The sequence below is a fragment of the Hyaena hyaena genome, unplaced genomic scaffold, assembly GCF_003009895.1.
Source record: "Hyaena hyaena isolate Hyena2069 unplaced genomic scaffold, ASM300989v1 scaffold_274, whole genome shotgun sequence".
Lineage (NCBI taxonomy): Eukaryota > Metazoa > Chordata > Mammalia > Carnivora > Hyaenidae > Hyaena > Hyaena hyaena.
Window position 1 is genome coordinate 485,860 of NW_024080907.1, and position 21,654 is coordinate 507,513.

The 21,654-nt window shown below is 39.1% G+C and overlaps 1 protein-coding gene and 1 long non-coding RNA gene across 3 annotated transcripts in view; one reads left to right on the forward strand and one right to left on the reverse strand.

The window, feature by feature from the left end:
• FOXN2 (forkhead box N2) overlaps window positions 1-14,808 on the reverse strand; it is a 60,058-nt gene extending 45,250 nt beyond the window's left edge. The window contains exon 1 of one of the 2 annotated variants that reach the window (XM_039245943.1): window positions 14,636-14,808. The gene's annotated coding sequence lies outside the window, so the exon portion shown is untranslated. Of the gene's footprint in view, window positions 1-14,343; window positions 14,606-14,635 lie in introns of those variants that run through there. The other variant, XM_039245944.1, reaches the window with a different exon arrangement.
• A 387-nt stretch (window positions 14,809-15,195) lies between these two features.
• LOC120241034 overlaps window positions 15,196-21,654 on the forward strand; it is a 76,389-nt gene continuing 69,930 nt past the window's right edge. Inside the window, exons 1-2 of the long non-coding RNA XR_005530817.1 lie at window positions 15,196-15,519; window positions 16,522-16,647. This is a non-coding gene — a long non-coding RNA (uncharacterized LOC120241034). The remainder of the gene's footprint in view (window positions 15,520-16,521; window positions 16,648-21,654) is intronic.

A 21,654-nucleotide genomic window follows, 5' to 3' on the forward strand; every position in this document is an offset into this window, starting at 1 on the left:
TACAGATACTAATTATTTTCTAAATTTTAAGTTCTTCATTTTTAAAAAAGGAAAACAATTATATCCTGTTCATTTATCACACCGGGAGCAAAAATTAAGTGTAACATTTATTGAGAACAAACTATATGCAAGGCACTATATAACAAACCTAACAAACGCTAGAACTTTAATGATATTCCATTAACTCAAAATACCTGGTAACGTCATTAACCTTCAGGGAAAAAAGAAAATAGACATATAAAAGGAAGGAACTCCTAATCCTTCTTAATAAATAATAATAAAACTTTCATTTTGGTTAAGATTCTCTATTATAAATACTGTCCATCCCATAAAATCCAATATTGAGATTAGAAGGTAGACTCAAATACCAAATGTACTGCAAAAAAGACATGTGTTTGATTATAATGCTACATGATGTCATGTATCCAGGACAACTGAAGCATTATGGTCTCTCAGGGATAAAACTGCCTCTTGGTCATAGATTTAGGTGACACAGCATGTGATCCATTGTCTCTACACAAAAAATGTGTGCAGCTGCATTTTCTAGTCAAGAAAGAGCGGGAAGTGGGGGTGGATACAGAATACAAAAGGGTCAAAGATTTGTCTCATAGGGAAACTGTTTTTCAAATGGGGTAAAAAAAAGAAATAAAATTGAGTGGAGGAAAAGACCTTTCTCCAACTCATGCAGAAAGGAGAAAACACTAAACTCTGGTGGAATGACTGCTGTTGTAACCTTCCACTGAATCCACTTTTCTCCTTTCCTAACTTGCCCAGGTACACAGTGTAAACCATGGTTTAAATACCGTATCTACATGTTGCTGCAGTACTTGTCTCTTAAAAAAAAGTGTCTCTGTTGTTCATCAGTTTCTTGGGGAAGTTAAAATGAAGCAACTGCTTTATAAGTTAAAAAAAAACAACAACACATTTGCTTCTAAACAGTAAACAAATCTGGTATTTTTCCATATAAAAACCAAATACCTTTCCTTAAAAAATGAATGCTAGTACCTAACCCTGCCTTTCACACACACAGAAATACTGATTCAAATAAGCAGTACCACAAAAGATCTAAATTCAGTGAAAACTGTTTTCTCTGATAAGGAAAATGGCTGGGTCTCGTAAACATTTTTTTAAAAAGTTGATAACATGGGGCGCCCCTGGGTGGCTCAACAGGTTGAGCATCCGACTTTGGCTCAGGGCATGATCTTTGTGAGTTCAAGCCCTGCACTGGGCTCTGTGCTGACAGCTTGTTCTGAGCCTGGAGCCTGCTTCAGATTGTCTCCTTCTCTCTGCCACTCCCCCACTCATACTGTGTGTGTGTCTCTCTCTCAAAAATAAATAAATGTAAAAAAATATATATTTTTAACGTTGATAATAAAGTGACTTGAAAACTTCTATTACTATCGAAAACACAGCACTAATTTGCTTTACATATTATTGAACATAATAGGGAAATCTAAAAAAACAGTATTAGCTTTTAGAGTAAATCTAGCTTAGAAAACCCATCTTTTCTCAACCTTTGGGACTATAATCAATGTGGTGTCCAAAAGAAAATGTTAAAAGCTAGAAAACACTGATAGCACAGAAACTTAAAAAAATAAAAGTAATCACTAAAGGAAGGAAATATCCTTGTCATCTAGACTTAGAAGTAATATCACCTATGCTACAAACCATATGGTGATCAGTTAGCCAAACAGCACCTTGGTTCTTTAACAGTTCTGTACTTACAGCCCTAGAAAAGTAAGGTTGAAAGAAACAAAGTTACAAAAACCTGAAAGTCAACAGATCTAATGTCCTAAAGGACAAAGGTAAATTTGGTTGGCATTTAAATAATTCTTTGTCATCAAAATTTATTTATGTAGAAATGATTTTCAATGCTTTGAAATAAGTCATAATTAGTCAGCCATACAGTAAATCTACTATGGTTCCACTGAAAATAAGCATCTTTTAAAAGTACATTCCATGATTGGAAATAAATTTAAGAAACGCAGAAAATATCTTATCTTACTAACAGTCCCCTATGTCAAATTTGGAAAACAAAAGTAAAACTCAGGACTTTGTATCAGTTGATTCAATATATTGATTTTTTAAAAAATTTAATGTTTTATTTTATTTTTGAGAGAGAGAGCTAGTGAGAGAGGGGCCAAGAGAGAGAGGGAGACACAGAATACAAAGCAGGCTCCAGGCTCCAAGCTGTCAGCATAGAGCCTGACAGACGGTGAGATCATGACCTGAGCCCAAGTTGGTGCTTTAACCACCTGAGCCATCCAGGAGCCCCTAATATACTGATTTGTCATTCTAAAAACAACACAAAAGTATGATTAATTAAAAGTATGATTAAAAGTCAGTTTTTTAAATGTTTGTTTATTTTTGGGAGAGAGACTGTGCACGTATGCAAGCAGGGGAGAAGCAGAGAGAGAGGGAGACACAGAATGTGAAGCAGGCTCCAGGCTCTGAGCGTAAGCGCAGAGCCCGATGACACGGAGCTCAAACTCATATACCATGTGACTATGACCTGACCTGAAATCCGACTCAATTGACTGAGCCACCCAGGCACCCCTAAAAGTAAATACATTTTAAATAAGACTCAACTAACCCTCTGGGGCACCTGGTGACACCTGGGCTCACTGCTGTCAGTGCAGAGCCTGCTTGGGATCTTTTGTCCCCCTCCTCACCCCTCCCCTGCTTGCACTCTCTCAAAAATAAATGAAAAAAAAAAATTTTTTAAAAAGACTCAACTAACCCTCTATGTGTAATTACTGAAATAAAATATATTTATGCTAAATAAATATATTTATGCTAAATATCTTTATTATCAGAGATATTTAGGTTATTAAATAGGCTATCTCCGGGGTATTTTATTTTTTTTATTAAAAAAATTTTTATGTTTTATTTCTGAGAGAGAGAGACAGCATGAGCAGGGGAGGGTCAGAGAGACTGGGAGATACAGTTATCTAAAACAGGCTCCAGGCTCTGAGCTAGCCGTCAGCACAGAGCCCGACGCGGGGCTCGAACCCACGAACCGTGAGATCATGACCTGAGCCAAAGTCTGATTGATGCTCAACCAACTGAGCCACTCAGGCACCCCTCCAGGGCATTTAAAAAAGTAACACTTAACCTAATAAACATTCAAGTTCCTAAATAAATGTACATGGAATATAACCTAAATTATATTCCTACAACCAAATCAACTGTAGCTATACATAGTTAAAAAGTCTAGATGTCGCTACTAGTAGATAGGATCAGCCACCGAATGTATGAATTCCATTTGTAATACAGAGGATACTGACAGCAAAATGGCTCCTTTTCTTCTTGGAGGCAGATCGGTGTTTGTGGAGGTGTGCTTGTGTATTTTGTTTTGACCTGTTGAGTCTGGCTTGTGAGATATTCAAATACAATGGTCATTTGGGATATATGTGATCTAAAGTTGAGGAGAGAGATCTGGTCTGGGGATAGACTTTGGAGAAATAATTGAATCTGAAATCTGCCCATCTTTTTCACCTTCACAGTTATGACAATAGTGCAGAGCAGTATCATTTCTCATCTAGGTCACTATAACAGTAATCTATATGCATAGTACTCCTAATAACCGTGTTCTGCATGAAAATATGCAGTGACTCTGACAATATCTTTTTATTTTGTTTTCGTTTTACTTTAGAGAGAGAAAATCTTCAGCAGGTTCCATGCCCAGTGCAGAGCCCTACATAGGGCTCAATCCCATGACCCTGGGATCATGACCTGAGCTAAAAATCAAGAGTTGAACACTCAAGTGTCTGAGCCACCCAGGCACCCTGACAATATCCTTATAATTAGTCTCCCTGCAATTATGCCTGATCCTCTCAATTTGCTCTCTACAATATAGAATAATTTTATAAAATGCAAATCTGACAAGGTCCCTTTCTTGCTTTATCCAACAATGGGGCTCTTAAATCCAAATGCAAAGTCTTTTACGTGGTATATAAGATCTGGCATGACACCCCTAACTAACTTATCTGACCACATCTTTTGCCACTCTTCCCCTGGTTCTCCCCACTCTAGATGTCTGAATAGGCCATGCTTTCTCCTCCCCTCAGGGCCTTTACAAATGTTACTTCCTTTGCCTGATACACTCTTCATTTCACCTAGTCCTGGCTGCTATTGTCATTCACATCCCAGCTTTAAAATCTTAAGGGAAGGGTGCCTGGGTGGCTCAGGAAGTTGAGCATCCTAGCCTCAGATTCTTGATTTTGGCTCAGGTCATGATTTCATAGTTGTGAGATGGAGTTCCACGTTGGGCTCTGTGCTAGGCATGGAGCATGCTTGAAATTCTCTTCCCTTCCCAGCTCCCCTATCCCCACTTGCATGTATGCTTTCATAAAAAATAAAATGTAAAATAAAATTGTAAGGGGAACCTTCTCCACATCCCAGACTAGAGAGGGCCCTAAGTTCTGCCTTTCCATAATATCCTATACTTTTTGATAACATTTATTGCACCTGAGATGGCTTAATACATATCCTTCCTAACTGATTCAAAGCTGAATAATGGCAGAGCTGGTTGTCTGTTTTGTTTAATGCTCAAATATTCACTGAGTGTCAGATCTTGGTTCTAGCTCTGCAACCACATAACTTGGACATCTGTAAAATGAGATGGTTGGATTTTTGTTCTATACTAATCTAAGTATTACTAAAAACTGAAATTCAAATATTAATAGCTTTCCTGTAGATATATATACATGGTAAGACCTATATCCTACCCATATGTGTATTTCCTATGTGTGCTTGCATAAGCCACGTACACATGATTTATGTAAATAAGAGAGCTAGTATTTTCTTATATAAAAACATTCACTGAATGATTACTGATACCAGGAATTGTTCTAAACTTCATAACAACTCTACCAGGCAAATGCTATTATTAGTGTCTATTTTATATGTGGAAACAGATAAAAAGAGGTAAATGGTATGCCTGTTATCACAAACTCTAAAGGAGTATGGCTCCAACAGCTCACATTCTTCACTAGCTTGCCACCCTGCCCAGACTGCTCCATTAACTACAAAAGACTGAAAAAAAGTACATACTATCATTGATAGTACTTCCTCTACTGGAAGTTAGTCCAAACTAGACTAACCCTGTCCAAATACTTCCTGTGCATTTCTCTATTTAAATTATTGCTTCCAGCTATTCTAACACCTGGATTGTCTACCTTCCCAAACACCATTCAGCCCAAACCCTAATGACAATTCTTCTATGTAATTACCACCTGAACTACTTTTAAAGATGTTTATCTCTCCTACTACTTCCAACTACATTTTCGTCCTTTTTTTTTTTACTGTGATTATTTCTGTTAATACAACAGAAATGAAACCACTTTATAAACACTAAAGTTCTATACCTTATAAAGGACTTACTCAAGGCTAAAAACAAACCCAAAAAGAATAGAATATAATGGACACAACAACCCTAAGTAGAGTACTTTAAGTATAACACGGCTGTCACTTGCTGCCAACTACATTAGATATGCAAAGCCCAAATAATACCATATTGCTAATTTTTTTCAACTAAACAAAGGAGATTTTTATCAAACTACATGGAACAAAAACTGAAAGGTGAAATGTGACATTCATTAAAAAATATTTACTGAGTAGTTAACATTCAAGTACAGAAAAATATGTTAGATACCATGTTTTCCATTCTGCTTTACGAGCCTTTCACTTAAATTTTAGTTCTCCACTTAGGAAGTATTTGCAAAATAGTATCAGAAAATGTTTTAAGCATTAATTATTTTAATTCCATCTGAACAACATGCTATTTTGAGGTAGTAACTGAAGGAAGTCTATAGTAAAACTATTTGTATGAAGCACTATTAACAGAAAAGTTTATAAAAATAGAGATAATGAGTTTATTAACAGTAAGGATACACCATTAGTTAACCTCCATAATAACTAAAAAATTCACCTCACCTAATCCAACTTGTTGGGGAAAGTTGGTTCCTACTCTCTGTGTTTCCACAGTACTCTTGAATCTATGTCTTGCAGCGTATGTCTCACACTGCAATTATTTACATACATGTATCTGATTCCTAATGTATATTAAGCATTTGCTATTTGTTAAATGAGTATCTTCACCTTGTACAAATTATTTGAATCTTTCTGTTCTTCTAAATATCAAGAGAGTATCCCATTAAACTTTGATTATTTTGTATTTCTGAATAACTACATTTATATAAAGGAACATCAACAAATAAGTTCTCAAAACTGTAACCAATTTTTTCTCCATAATGTAAGAATGGCCTTAGGTATAAATAATGTAGGTTAGCTTTTAAATATTGGAAAGAGCTAAAGCATTAAATGCCAAAGCACTAACACTTGTGTATTTGCAACAGAGAGATAGTCTCATGACCCTTACACAATTTCCCAAAGGATCTTTAATAGACTTTGAAATGCTCTCTCAACTAAGAAGAAATAATCAGAGCAATAATCAGAGTGCTATGACACGTAAAATCAGTGGACAGCATTACGTGGCATTAATTTTAGAAGAAATAAGTTTTTTTGCCAAGATTTTAGGGGGAAAAAAGATATAACCATTCTCCAAATTATAATTATCAGGAAGAGGATTATGGAAAAAGGCAGCAATGGTGGCAGCAAATTTTTAAGTCCTTGTGAATCTTTACACAGAGCAACTAGAGAGCAAACCCAAAAACCATGGGTAATTTTTACAACAAAACTATTTGATAGTCTCACCACAAACTCTATTAATACAAAGGACTGAAACAAACCATCAACAGCTCCAACCTTTTCCTCCCTACTCTGCCCTCAACCTGTTTTCTATTGGTGTCTAAGTGAGAAAAAGCAGAGGGAAGCAAGGAGGTATCTGAGGAACTTGAGAACAGAAGCACAAAACAGCCAAAAGGTATTCAGCGGCAAGCGCTGAGAGAAGCTAAAATTACTCCAGTAGTAGTAGGTGCAAGTGGTTCACAGTAAGGCCTATAAGCCTATAGCAGTCTAGTCCCCTTAGAATGTTTGAAACTGACACTCGGAGCTATCTTCCAAGACAGACCTTATACTTAAGAGAAAGTGCTGAGTGAAAACAAAATTGGGCAGGTTAGGGACAAACAAGAAAAAGAAAAGAGAAGGTCCAAATATAGAAGTGTCAGAGTAAAACAGAGCCAGGAAATCTCAGAGATCCATTACCATTCTTTTTAATGATGCACAAAACCAATAAAAGAGAACTCTAAAGTCAGAAGAATTATACCTCTTCCTAGACGTTCAAGAAAACTATTTTCATATAAAGAAACAAGTCAAAGTATTGAGGTTGAATATCATACAAAGTTATAAGAAAAAAGAAACAGGAAAACAGTCAAACTCAGAAGCAAGGGAGAGGGGGAAATGGGAGTTGTTCAATGGGTATAAAGTTTCCATTATGCAAGATGAATAAGTCCTAGAGATCTGTTGTACAACACAGTGCCTCCTGTTAACAATATTGTATTGTACAGTTAAAAATTTTTTAACAGGGCAGATCTCATGTTAAGCGTATTTGCCACACCAGACACAAAAAGTAATAAATAAAAGAAAAAAAGGAATAAAATAACATCCTACAGACATTGAAAGCATGCCAGAGATGCTCACAGAAAAGATAAAAATGAGCTTCTATTTCAAAATGAACTTAAAAAATTATATAAGACAGGAAAGAAAAAATATATATCAAAATTTTAAAAGCTCAGAAAAAAAAATGACAGAATTCAAGAAAGACTCCGAAATAAAAGGGAAAAACCATTTCAGGAATGAAGACTTAAGTTCAAGAAGTACAAGAAAAAATAAACATAAAAGATAAAGTCTTAAGAAAAACACAAGGTGAAAAGAAAACAAAAAAAAATCAAAAGGAAGGAAGGGTGCATGCAAGCTTAAGTATAGTGTCTAGGGATACATACTTAGTAATAAAACAAAAAAGAAATTTAATCAAGCAATTTTCAAAAAGTCTGGATAGTAGTTATTTTCTGAAGGAAAGGAGTTATGTTTCAGAAGAAGCATACATGGAAGGGCTTCTAAGGTGGCTGGAGAAATTCTCTCCTTTAACCTGGAAGATGGTTACATGGGTGTTGGTTTCATAATTCACTAAGTCACACCTTTGTTTTCTGTCTCTACACTTTATTTTACAGTAAAAAAGGATAAAAAAGGAATTTAGGAAAATAAAAAACCACAGATTAATTTAAAACTACTACTACATATCAATGGAAAACAGTAACAAAATGCTTTTGGAATAATCTTCAAACCAATGTAGTAAAATGATATAGCAAACTAAGAGACCAATTTCTTACAATATTTTATCCTTATATTTGGCAAGCAGGATGATGAGTTAAAAGTCTACTATCTTAAGGTCACCTGGGTGTCATTAAGCATCAAACTCTTGATTTCGACTCAAGTTACAATCTCACGATTGTGGGAGAGAACCTTGTCTCGGGCTCTGCACTGACAGCACCCGAGCCTGCTTGGGAATTCTTGCTCTCCTCTAGAAAAAAATAACTGAAATTCTCATTCAAGAAGTCTTTAAACAAATTTTATTGTCCAATAAAATCGGTACTGTTTTATTAATAATATTCTCAATAACATTCCCAATGTTAGAATGGCATCAGTCTTCTATTAAGTATACAGTGACTTCCCCCAACAAAGTTCATCATCACTTTCAAAACTTTCATGTTTATTTTCTTCAACTTCATTTACTTTCCATAAATAAATAATCACAGCCTCTCACAGGGGGAGAACACAGGGTCTGTTCTTTTCCCCATATGATTTCCCCAATATACCTTCCAGACCACTTCTAAGTGGCAAAAGCACCAAATAACTATTAAAGTACAATCAAGAAGCCAAAAATTTTCTGGGGCTCCTGGGTGGCTCAGTGGATTAAGCATCCGACTCTTGATTTCAGCTCAGGCCATGAAGCCTCCAGCTATGCTCTGACAGCACAGAGCCTGCTTGGGATTCTCTCTCTGCCCCTCTCCCATGCATATACATCTCTCAAAATAAATAGTATTTAAAGAAAAAAAAAGCCAAGAATTTTCTTATCAATCTGCAAACTTTACAGAATATGAGGATAATTAATGGTAATTTAACAGGAATACATCTATTTGGGGAGAATCAAAGTAATTTTTGTTATATGTGTTGTTACAAAAAGGCAGTTATTTTTGTGGTACATATATTCAACCTTTATGACAAGTGTATAATAAGTGTATCTTCTAAATGACTACTTAAGTATTGAGATTTATTTAGCCTTTGAAGCCATATAGTAACATTATGTTTACAACCATCAGTGAAATTAAAATCTATGTGAGGAGATAAATTCCATTTTATGTTTGTAACAGACAGATTCCAGAAAAGTAGAAATGACATCTCTTGCTCACCACTACAGTCTTAGTGCATAAATACAGTAGATGCTCAATAAATGTATATCCAACTTTAAATATTTATAGAAAAGCAAATTATATTGATGGAAATAAAAAACATGAATCATAATTAGGTTAAGGCCTTGAACATGGAATATGCATAGCAACTTTCTTTCAAAGGGTAGAGTATGGAAGGGAAGGGGGTGAAAACTTGGCAAAGCCCTCAAAGAGTGATCAAGATTATCATCAATTTTATCATATTGTTATTATGTGTCCTTAGAGTAATGTGATGAGAATGACACTTCACCTCTGTTGTCTTCCTCCCTAAAACCTAGGACTCCAGTCTAATCATTAGGAATCATTTATCCCCTCACATCTTAGACAAATCTCAACTGAAGGACATCCTCTAATATTTCTGACTAGTACTCCCCCAAACTGTCACAGTCCTCAAAAACAAGAAAAGTCTGAGAACTTGCAATTCTGGAACAGGAAAAGAACACTAGGGAAAAACTAGAGAAATCTGAATAAAGTATGTAGTTTAGTTATTAGAAATGTAGCAATTTTGTTTCCTTAGTTATGGCAAATGTACCATAGTAACAAGAAGTTCACAGTAATGAAAACTGAATGAGGTATACTCTGTGTACTACCCCGCAACTTTTCCAAAAATGTAGGCATTATACAAGTCTATAGTATTAATTATGAAGTTACATAAAATCAAAGCAAATCCCTTTGAATTTTAGCTTCCCTAAGTATCATTCTTAGTCCTCAACATTTCATTAACTCTATGACAAAAATTCATAAACACTTGCTGTCACTTCTATATTGAAGTGACTATCCCACATCTCTAATCTTTAGTCACTAAAGGTCATATTCCCCTTACTTTCTCTCATACACCTTACACTCAACTAACTAAACACCATTTTGATGATGCTTCCCTCCCAAACCTCCCTCTCAAAGATTTTTTTCAGGAGATCTCTTTCCTTCCCATGCCCATAGTTAATAATTACTATTAACACTGCTGTCAAATGAACCTTCCTCAAATAAGGATTTTATTATATTCCTAGGCTCAAATATTATCTTTTTTTGGTACTAAACCATATTTAAATTCAGAAGTGATACTTTTAAAGCCGTCCATAATTGGTTATGCACTTTTACCCTTCACTTGTAAAACTTTCCATCCATCTTTCTACCTCATTCTGTAAGTCTTGCCTTTCCTTTATTCAAAAAATAACTCAATACTCATGAAGCATATCACATATACCCAGGAAAATAAGACTCTTTTGGGTGGTCAAAGACTTTGTAATCTTCTTGGGGCGATAAAACCTAAAAGGATGGGGGGCACCTGGATGGCTTAGTCAGTTAAGGGTCCAATTTGGCTCAGGTCATGATCTCAGGGTCCGTGAGTTCAAGCCCCTTTGTGGGCTCTGTGCTGACAGCTCAGAGCCTGGAGCCTGCTTCAGATTCTATATCAACCCCCTCCCCCGCCCCCCATCATGCTCTGTCACTCAAAAATATATAAATGTGGGGGGAAAAACCCTAAAAAGATGACTAACAAAGGACACAGGAGGGGCACCTGGGTGGCTCAGTGCAAGTCATGATCTCACAATTTCACATTTTATAAGACTGAGCCCTGCATCACGCTCTGCACACATAGTGCAGAGCCTGTCTGGGATTCTCTCTCTTCCCTCCCCCACAAAAAACAAATAAATAAACATTAAAAAAAGGAACATAGGAATTTGTCTTATTCAAAGTGGTACCTTCAGTTCCTATAACAGTGCTTGGCAAATGGGAAGTGCTCAAAAAGTATTTATTAAGTGAAAACAAGGCAGCATAGAATGCTACAGCCAAAAGAATTACATGCTATTCAAAAAGGTAAAGAATTTTCAGTTGCAGAGGTAAAGGCAGGTCTAAAATTCTATGATTCTAAGGCTCTCAGGCAGCCAAGACTCAAGCTTGAGTATTTCTTCAGTGGTTAAGAAGATGTGTGCAGGTATATTTCCAACAGAAAAATATTATTACACCAGCAAAGATAAGAAGTAAAATTGTTATATCACATTGTAGTAGTGAATAAAGAACAATTCCTGAAGATTAGTGGAAGATGGGATTAAACAAGGACCAAAGTTTGAAAAGTCCTGAGAAGAAATTTGGTATTCATATTTGATATAAAGGGTAATACAATTTATGCTTGACAAATGAATGAAACAATTTTCAGAAAGATTAACCCAATGGGAGTAACATAATTTTAGACTTTAGAAAGTAAGAGCTTTATTTCTCTAAGAAGCCTCCCCTAACTTCTTAAACCCTCTAGGTTCCTTTTCCTTTTAAGCCTTACACCACTTGCCTTCATTATACAATTTAACTCCTAATTACATCTTCTTACACAATAAATTCTTAAATTTTCACTAGTGTTAACCTAGTCTCTTCAACCAAATAGGGATCAAATCAAAGACCTCCATTTCTTCCCTAAGAAATCAGCAAAGCTTTGGGCCCTCAAAATTTTATTTTTGGAGGACTTTTGCATTTATGTAAAACCCAGTTACTAAAAAGGAAACAATCTAAAAGCAACACATACACACACATACTAGGACAGCTAAGCAATAAGCTACCATAAGAACAAGTCCTACTTGGAGGGCACTTTTTTTTTTTTTTATTACAAATAGTTTATTGTCAAATTAGTTTCTACATAACACTCAGTGCTCATCCCCAAAGTGCCCTCCTCCATGCCCATCCCCCCCTCCCCCCCACATCCATCAGTCCTCAGTTTTTGTCAGCATTCAAGAGTCTCTCATGGTTTGCCTCTCTCCCTTTCCCCCACCATTTCCGCCCTTCTTCTCCCCCTTGGTCCTCCGTCAAGTTTGGAGGGCACTTTTTAAAGTTTCATTCCATAGTTGGATCCCCTAATAACGTCGTTAACTTACGGCATATGTTTTCAGTGCTTCCTGTTTTATATAAGCATTTCATCATCACATTTACTTTTCTTTCTCAACTAAGCATTGCTCTCAGTGGTCAGCACATAATAGTCATTTCTCAATCGCATTATCTTTCTGGCAATGAAGCCTCTCCAATCTTTTTATCTATTAACTTCATTGATTCAGAACCACTGTTAAGGCATAATTAAATTCTAATAAATGGTGCTGCTATAACTTCTCTACATAATTCTTTTACACATTTTAAATGCTTCCTGTGGCTTAGTACTATTCAAGTAAAACTGATCCAAATAAAATCATATGTTGCAGAAATAATTCAGATCCACCAAAGCATTCACAAAATGACCTATCATGCGTTAGTATCCAGAGATTACATTTAAATTCTAAAATTTTCCAAACTCTCCAAAAGTCTGGATTTTCAAATCTTCAACTCTTTGATCCTTTACTTTCATATATTCTCAAAATTAAATTTCACTCCTTAAAATAAAATCTGTTCATGTTAACATTCACATTACCCGTTCATACGTTTTCAAACAGAGCTTAAGAAAGCGCACACACACGTCAAACGAGTATTTATTTTATCCCTAAACAAGTATTTTCACTCATAATTTGTCTATATTCTTTCAGGTCACATTTTTATATAAAAAGAAAAAAATAAGACTTAAAAAACTCAACAAGAAATATTCCAGAATGTGATGATTTCTGACTGCATTAGAACCTCTCACTAATGGTTCTGAAATACAAACGATATTCTTCCAGAGTTGGGAAACTCCATAATGTACTACTCTATTCTCCACCACTCCTTTAGTGGTACCTAACACTGCTGAGATTTTACAGATGAATCATCAAAACAGCAGAGAAAGGCAAAAACGTCGATATATACCCTACAAGGACTTCAAGGAAACAGGTAAGTCTGACAATTCAGATGGAACAGAGATAGACATGAACAGTTCAGCTTTTTCCACTTCCTCATTCAGAAAACACCAAAATAAATGTGGATGCAAGGCTACAGCACGATTACAAAGCTCCTGGCTACCAGTGAAGCCACAGACCTAGTGGCGCTCGGGCACTCTAGTCAGCCGGCCACGTGGCTGTCACAATCAAAAGGAAGACAGGGAAAACAGCACAAATAAACCTGGAAATAAAGAACTGCCCTCCACCCTCCACCTCCGAGTTGGGGTAGAAGAAAGACCGTGCCGTTTCTGTGCACGCTAAGACTTTTTTTTTTTTTCTGTAAGGTGAAAACGCAGTACAGGGGCTGCTTTTAAAGAGACCTTAAAGCAGAAATCAGGTCCAAGAAGATCCCGAGTACTACCCCACTGAATTCACTACTCTCACTCCCGCGAGCTAAGGTGGAAACACTCGCATTCTGCAGAGGGGTAAAAGGGGTGGAGTTGAGTAACTGTGGAGGATGAAGGACCACGCACAGGGGCTTCTTCCCCGACTCCCTCCGTCCTCCGGGGTTTTCAAACTAGCCGCTGCTGTGGTGGGGCGAACCCAGAAAGGTGAGGAGCCTCGCACACGCCCTCAAAACCTTTCACCGCCCCTCCCCCGCCCCCAGACAGAAGACAGGACCGAGATAACTAAGGGCCCGAGAGAGGCAGCGAAAAGGAAGTGTCCATATTGCCCCGCTGAAAACCCTAGAACTACCACCCCAACAAGACAGACACCCCGAGAGGCCCCCAAGGCGCCCGCTGGAGGAGGGGCCAGAGTGCGCCAGGATCGGCCACCCCCACATCCGGGACCCGCCCCTGTCCCCCGAACGCCCGGCAATTCCTGGGCTTGAAGTTCACTCCAGGCAGCGGCCGGCGCCTCCCCGGGCACTACTTGGCTGGGCCCAGTCAGTCCGCCTGGGGCCGGACCAGGACTCCACGCCCCGCACGTCTCGCTCCACTTCGAGGCGGGGGAGGGGCGCCGCACACACTCCCGAGGGGTTTGGGGCACTTCCTCTAACAGCAGATGCACCCTAAGCGTGCCCGGAGCCACCTCCGAACCTTCCCTAAGAGCCGGCACCCCTCGCAGCGGTTTCCGCCAGACGACACCCGCTCCTGGGCGGTCATTACCTCTCACGAAAAACTCCTAACTCCTCACGGGGCCGCGCTCCGCTCAGTTCGACGCCCCCCGGGAGTCCACACAGGACCCAAGCCGCGCGCAGGGGAGAACCCCGTGCCGGCGCCAATTCCTCACAGGACAAAAATGTCCGGGCGCGTCACGGGACAGCCGCCTCCGCGCCCCACGCCGGGAGCCGGCCGCACGCGCTGCCTCCGCGCCCGGGAACTGCGCCGCGGGCCGGGGCGGGGAGCGCGGACGCCCAGCAACGCCGGCCCAGGAGGGCGCTACTCCGCTGGAACTCACCGTCTGCTCTGCCGCCGCAGCGGGGAAGCGAGGAACGGGCAGGGGAAGACACAATATGGCAGAGCACCGCAGCTGCTCCCGGCGGCTTCCAGCAGCCGCCTCCGGGAAGACGCGGCAAAGAGCAGGCAGCGGCAGCTGCGGTGGCGGCCGCGGCAGCACCACATCCCCCTCCCGCTCGCTTCCTCCCCCTCCCTGCACCCTCCCTCGCTGCCATGGCAACGAGGCGCCAAGGAGATTAGCCCCGCCCCTCCCTCCGGTCCCCGCCTCTCGCGACTCCTCCGAAGGGGGCTCGGTCCGCCCTTCGGTGTCCCCTCCCACCTCGTACCTAAGGGCGGGTCCGGTACCTCGCAAGCAGCCCTGAACTGTGGGTGGGGAAGGAAGGGCGACGCGGTGTCCGGAAGGGCGGGGTTCGCACGGAAGGCAGGGCGGAGACGTGGTGGGCTAGTGCCGGTTTCGGGCTGAGGAGGGGCCGGGAAGGCGGGAAAAATGGAAAGGCCTCGCCTGTCCTGGAAGGACCTATAGGAGTGCAGCGGAGCGCGGCGGGGCCGCTGAGTGGCCGAAAAGGCTCGGGGGCGGGGCTAGGGTGGCCTTCCTGGCTCGTCGGCCGGAGGATCCAGTGCTGGGAGTGCGCGACGACCCCCAACAGCCCGAGCTTCGTTCTGTGGGTTTCCCCAAGAGCTTTCCGCCATTGGCCAGGCTTTGAAAGCGCTGTGGGAACGGCAGAGCATTAATATGAACTTAAAGTAATATCACACTCGCTTGACTGATATATTAAGTGGAAACTGAGCACAGCGTGTTTGTGGTGAAAAAAAAGGACTTTGGAAACATCAAAATTTTAATAAGCATCGCATTTCCTGAGCCCTCACTAAGTGCTAGGGACTGAGGTAAGTTCTTTACATGCATTATCAAACATAATGCTAAGATAGTGCTGCCAGATAAAATACAGGAGTGCCCCAAATCAGAATTTCAGGTAAATGTAAAATACTTTTTTAATAAAACAATGTTCCATTTGGGAACTTTCTCTCTCTCTCTCTTTTTTTTTTTTTTTGCTAAAACCCTGCCCTAAATCTTACAAATTCCCACTTTACAGAGAAGAAAACTAAGGCTTAGAAAAATAAGCTGACAGAAGTGGCAGAACTAAGGCTCCATTTTACTAAAATTATCCTGATCACTAAATTTCTAAATATCTTTATCTACATCTTAAAAAGCTAGAGTAGTGATGCCTATATCACAAATGTGCTGAATGAGTTAAAAGTAAAGGTGTGTGAAAGAGACCTGCACAGTGACTGATGGATGAAAAAATTCAATTTTTTTCCTGAACAATGTATGTTAACTGGATATTCACTGTGTGTGGGGCTGTGAGTCAGGTGAGCTGAGTATGAAACAAGCTGCCTACTGACAATAAAAACAAGTCAAGCTCTGGGGATGAGAGAGACACAGAATTAATTAGAGGCATCATTCCATAGATGAAAATACTGTGTCTATATGATTTGTCCGAAATCATCTACTAGTTCTATTTGAAAGCCCTCATAACTGCATTTAGAGTAAGCGGCCACACGCCAAATGTACTATATGCTTTATAGAAGCAAGAGTTGATGCATTTTCTCCCTTCAGAAGGATCACTGTTGCCCCCTCATGTGGACAAATCGAAGGAAGTTCCTGGAGGAAGAGTGTAGTAGAACGGGAGAAAAGGAGGAAGGGAAGATTAAGAGGAGGTGGCTTCTGGAAAGCTACAGCCTCCTCATTCGTTAGTCTTGTTTTAGATCTGCTGACCATGGTGGTCACTAATATCATAAGGGTCTTCATCTCCTTACAGATTACTATAATAGTATTTTACTTGATATATTGAACTTCGGTTTCTATTTTTCCTTCTAATCTAAACTCAGGTGACCAAGCAGTCCTTCTCAACTCTAGAAGAATCACAGAATTTGAGAGCTGGAATTAATATATATTTTTAAGATATGTCATCTAGGAGCCCAGTTTATCATGGATGCAAAACAAATTCAGAACAGGTATGTAACTTGTACAAGGTCAAATAATGGAAGTACTGCATTGGCATCCACTAAGATCTCTCTGCTGGTCCTGTCTATGACCAATTTAGTAGAGAGACTGGCACATTTAAATAATCTCTGCTGGGGGCGCCTGGGTGGCTTAGTCGGTTAAGCGTCCGACTTTCGCTTAGGTCATGATCTCGCAGTTCGTGGGTTCGAGCCCCGCGTCACGCTCTGTGCTGACTGCCAGCTCAGAGCCTGGAGCCTGTTTCGGAGTCTGTGACTCCTCTCTCTCTGACCCTCTCCTGCTCACGCTGTCTCTCCCTCTCTCTCTCCTAGAAATAAATAAAAAAAAATTTTAAAAAAATTTTAAAAAAATAAATAAATAAATAATCTCTGCTGATAAGGCTCAGGTCTCATAGGAAATCTGTCACCTATAGTTTAGAGTCCAGGGATACTTGTATATTTAAAGACTATTTTAGAGGGCTTTGAACACCTATCAAGAAAAAGCTGTGATTAAAACTAATGATGATTCAGAGGGAGTAGCTTTACCCAAGAGTATATAGGAGAAAAAAGGCTATGAAACCAGAGCTTAACTCTTTAGGAAAAAGAGGATCCTGGCATTTAAGATCTCCTGTGAAGTTTGTATTCTTCATTCTCCAAAATACTTAAAAAAAATTTTTTTTAGTTTATTTATTTTGAGAGAGAGAGAGAGAGAACCAGCAGGGCAGGGGCAGAGAGAGAAAGGGACAGAAAATCAGAAGAGAGCTCTGTGTTGACAGCAGAGGGCCCGATGCAGGTCTTGAACTTATGGGCTGTGAGATCATGACCTAAGCCAAAATCAGACACTCAACCAACTATGCCACCCAGGTACCCCTCTCCAAAATACTATTTTACTTTAAACTTTACTGGAAGACAAATACATTAGAAAATATATTGTTTGAAATACCCTCATATTTAGACTGAAGAATAATAGGAACTCAAATATACACATTTACATTTTAAATGTATTTATCATTGTATTACATATATTTAACAGAGACTCTTTGATCATGACTTGATGATTCTAAAAATAATCAGTTTACCAATAAGGAATGTAGACTTCAAGCCATTTAAGGTCAATGCCCATACTTTTTCATTCTTATGGTCTAATTGCTTAGAACAGTTTTTGAAGCAGAGGTGATAGTCAATAATATTTGTTAACAGGGGCACCCAGGTTGAGTATCTGACTCACGGTTTGTGAGATCAAGCCCCACATTGGGCTTTGTGCTGACAATGTGGAACCTGCTTGGGATTCTGTCTCTCCCTCTCTCTCTGTCCCTTCCCTGGGTGCTCACTCTCATTCTCTTGCTCTCAAAATAAACAAATATTTTAAAATAATAATAATGTTTGTTGATAAAAGAAGTAACTTTTCTCAAATTACAGGATACCAGGAGTAGGATACAAAAGCCCTAAGTAGTGGTCTGCTTCTTGGGGCTAAAAAGATGGAATTTGAATGACGGTCTCATTTTTTTTCCTTTGAGGACCTTTTACAATGTACTTCCTAAGAGCAACCACGTATATTTAATAGTACCTACATCTCTGTAAGTTCTGGTATTTTCAATAATTTGTAACAATTCTCCTACTAAGGACACTAGAAAAACTTAACAAAATATTAAAAATATCAGCTCAAAGGTATGAGAGAGCTAACAAGATAGAAATTACCAAGCCATGATCTGAGGGTTGCTGAGAGTATGAATAGGAATGGAGAATAGTGATTAGAGTTCAGGATGTTCAAAGGTAGAAGGAGGATGACTTGGTTGAACTTGCTTTAAACACGGAATCCAAATGGCTGCATCCTAGAAGTAAAGGTTTGACATCTCAGTTTCAAATCATCTCAACCCTGAGATTGGATTAGGGTAATTCCTTTAAGTTAATGCCCCCAAAACCCTTGGCAGAAGCAAACTGAAATTTTTTCTGGAGTAAAGGTAATATTCTAGGCTTCAAATCATTTGTACAATTTTGCAAAAACTATGTCTAATACCTGATAAAAACTAATCAGTCACACAAAGAAACAAGAAAAACAACAGAAACAACAAATAACAAAAACAGAGCTAAAGGGATCCAGATAGTGAAAGTATCAGACGCAGTTTTAAAAATAACAGTGATTTCAGGGCAGCTGGGTAGCTCAGTCGGTTAAGCATCCAACTTTGGCTCAGGTCATGATCTCACAGTCTGTGGGGTCAAGCCCCGCATCCTACTCTATGTTGACAGCTCACAGCCTAGAGCCTGGTTTAGATTCTGTGGCTCCCTCTCTCTCTCTGCCCCTCCCCTGCTTGTGTTCTGTCTGTCTGTCTCTTTCTCTCTCTCTCAAAAAATAAAATAAAATAAATAATAAAAATAAATAAATAAAAATAATAATGCTTTCCATGTATAAGTAAATAGAACAAAATTTAGACAGATAGCTAGAGACTTGAAAATAATCAGATGAAAATTTTAGAACCAAAAAATTCACTAACTGAAAATAAGGACTCAGTGATGGCTATAATAGCATATTAGACACAGATAAAGATAGAATTTGTGAACTAGACGGTAAGTGAGAAGAAACTATGTAAAATGAGGCATAAGAAAAAGGATGGAAAATATAGAATACAAAGAAAGCGCATAGAAGATATGATGATAAAGTTTAATACGCACATAGATGGAATTCCAGAATGAAAGGAAAGACACTCATGGGCAGAAATGATATGTGAATTAATCCACAGAGAATTCGTGTGTGTGTGTGTGTGTGTGTGTGTGTATGTGTGTATTTCTAATCCATACAATTGATACATCAATACATCATGAAAAATTGCTAAAATCCAAAGACAAAGAGACAAATCTTGAGAATAACTAGAGAAAATAAGAGTTGATCTTTAAAGAAACAATAATTAGACTAACAACTGACTTTATAACAGAATAGTTTGAAGCCAAAAAATGATGGCTCAATAACGTTAAAAAACTAAAAGCAAATATTTTAAGAATGAAGGTGAAATTAAGAAATTTTCAAACAAACAAAATAGAGTATAGTCACCAGAAGATTCACAGTGGCATTCTTTGGGCAGAAGGAAAATGATCCCAGCTGTAATAAGGTTAGAGATACATGAGGAAATTAAGATCAATTAAAATGATAAATATGTGGGTAATGAGGTGCCTGGGTGGCTCAGTCAGTTAAGTGTCTGACTCTTGATCTCAGCTGAGGTTTTGTTTTTGTTTATTTTTATTTTTATTTATTTATTTATTTCTTACAAATAGTTTATTGTCAAGTTGGTTGCCATATAACCCAGTGCTCATCACCACAAGTGCCCTCCTCCATGCCCATCTCCCCCCTCCCCCCCACATCCATCAGTCCTCAGTTTGTTTCTCAGCAGTCAAGAGTCTCTCATGGTTTGCCTCTCTCCCTTTCCCCCACTATTTCCCCCCTTCTTCTCCCCCATGGTCCTCAGTTAAGTTCCTCCTAATCCTCCTATACGTGCAAACATATGATATTTGTCCTTTTCTGCCTGACTTATTTCGCTCAGCATAACACCCTCAAGGTCCATCCATGTTGCTACACATGGCCAGATTTCATTGTTTCTCATTGCCATATAGTATTCCATGGTATAGATAAACCACATCTTCTTGATCCATTCATCTGTTGATGAACACTTAGGCTCTTTCCATGTTTTAGCTATTGTTGAGAGTGGTGCTATGAACATTGGGGTACATGTGCTCCTATGCATCATCAGCTGAGGTTTTGAACTTGGTCATGAGTTCACTCTCCCTGTTGGGCTGTGCTGAGTGTGAAGTCTACTTAAAAAAAGGGGGGGGGGCGCCTAGGTGGCTCAGTTGGTTAAGCATCTGACTTCAGCTCAGGTCATGATTTCACAGTTCATGGGTTCAAGCCCCGTGTCGGGCTCTGTGCTGACAGCTAGCTCAGAGCCTGGAGCCTGCTTCAGATTCTGTATCTCCCTCTCTCTCTGACCCTCCCCTGCTCATGCTGCCTCTCTCTCCCAGAAATAAATAAAAAACATTTAAAAAATTTAAAAAAGATAAATATATGGGTAAATCTAAATGAATATTGACATCAATTATATAATCCAATAATATTAATGTCTTTTGTATTTAAAAATGTACAATAATGGTATATATGTTAGGAGAAGGTAAATGGAATCAAGCATTCTAAAATCTGTTCATCATCTAGGAGGATGGAAAAAAGTTACAATAATAGACTCTTATAAGTCAAGAATACATCTTATGATCTTTAGAATAATCACTAAGAGAATAGTTTAAGAGTATGGCTATTGGTCACAGTTCTCCAGAGGAACAGAACCAATGGGATGTACACACACACACACACACACACACACACAAAGAGAATTTTTTTTTTAAGAAATCAGCTCAAGTGATTGTGGAGGCTTGGCAAGTCCAAAATCTGCAGGATAGGCTTGCAGGTTGATGCAGGGGAGAATTCCAGTTCAAGATCAAAGGCAGTCTGCTAGTAGAATTCTTTCTTGCTCAGGGAAGGTCAGTCTTTGTTCTCCTAAGGCCTTCAACTGATTGAATGAGGCCCACTCACATTATGGAGTGGTTTACACTAACTGCTTTACATAGAGTTCACCAGTTAAACTGTAGATTTCATCCAAAGCACCTTCACAGAAACATATAGAATAATGTTTGAACAAGTATCTGGACACTGTGGTATAGCCAAGTTGACACATAAAATTAACCATCACACTATGCAGTTTTCAATCTAAAAGGGGGAAGAAGGGGATGGAGAATCAAAAGTAATCATTCTAATGTGGAGAAACGGGCACCCTCCTACACTGTTGGTGGGAATGTAAACTGGTACAGCCCCTCTGGAAAACAGTGTGGAGGTTCCTCAGGAAACTAACAGTAGAACTCCCCTATGACCCAGCAATAGCACTGCTAGGAATTTACCCAAGGGATACAGAAATGCTGAGGCATAGGAGCACATGTACCCCAATGTTCATAGCAGCACTCTCTACAATAGCTAAAACATGGAAAGAG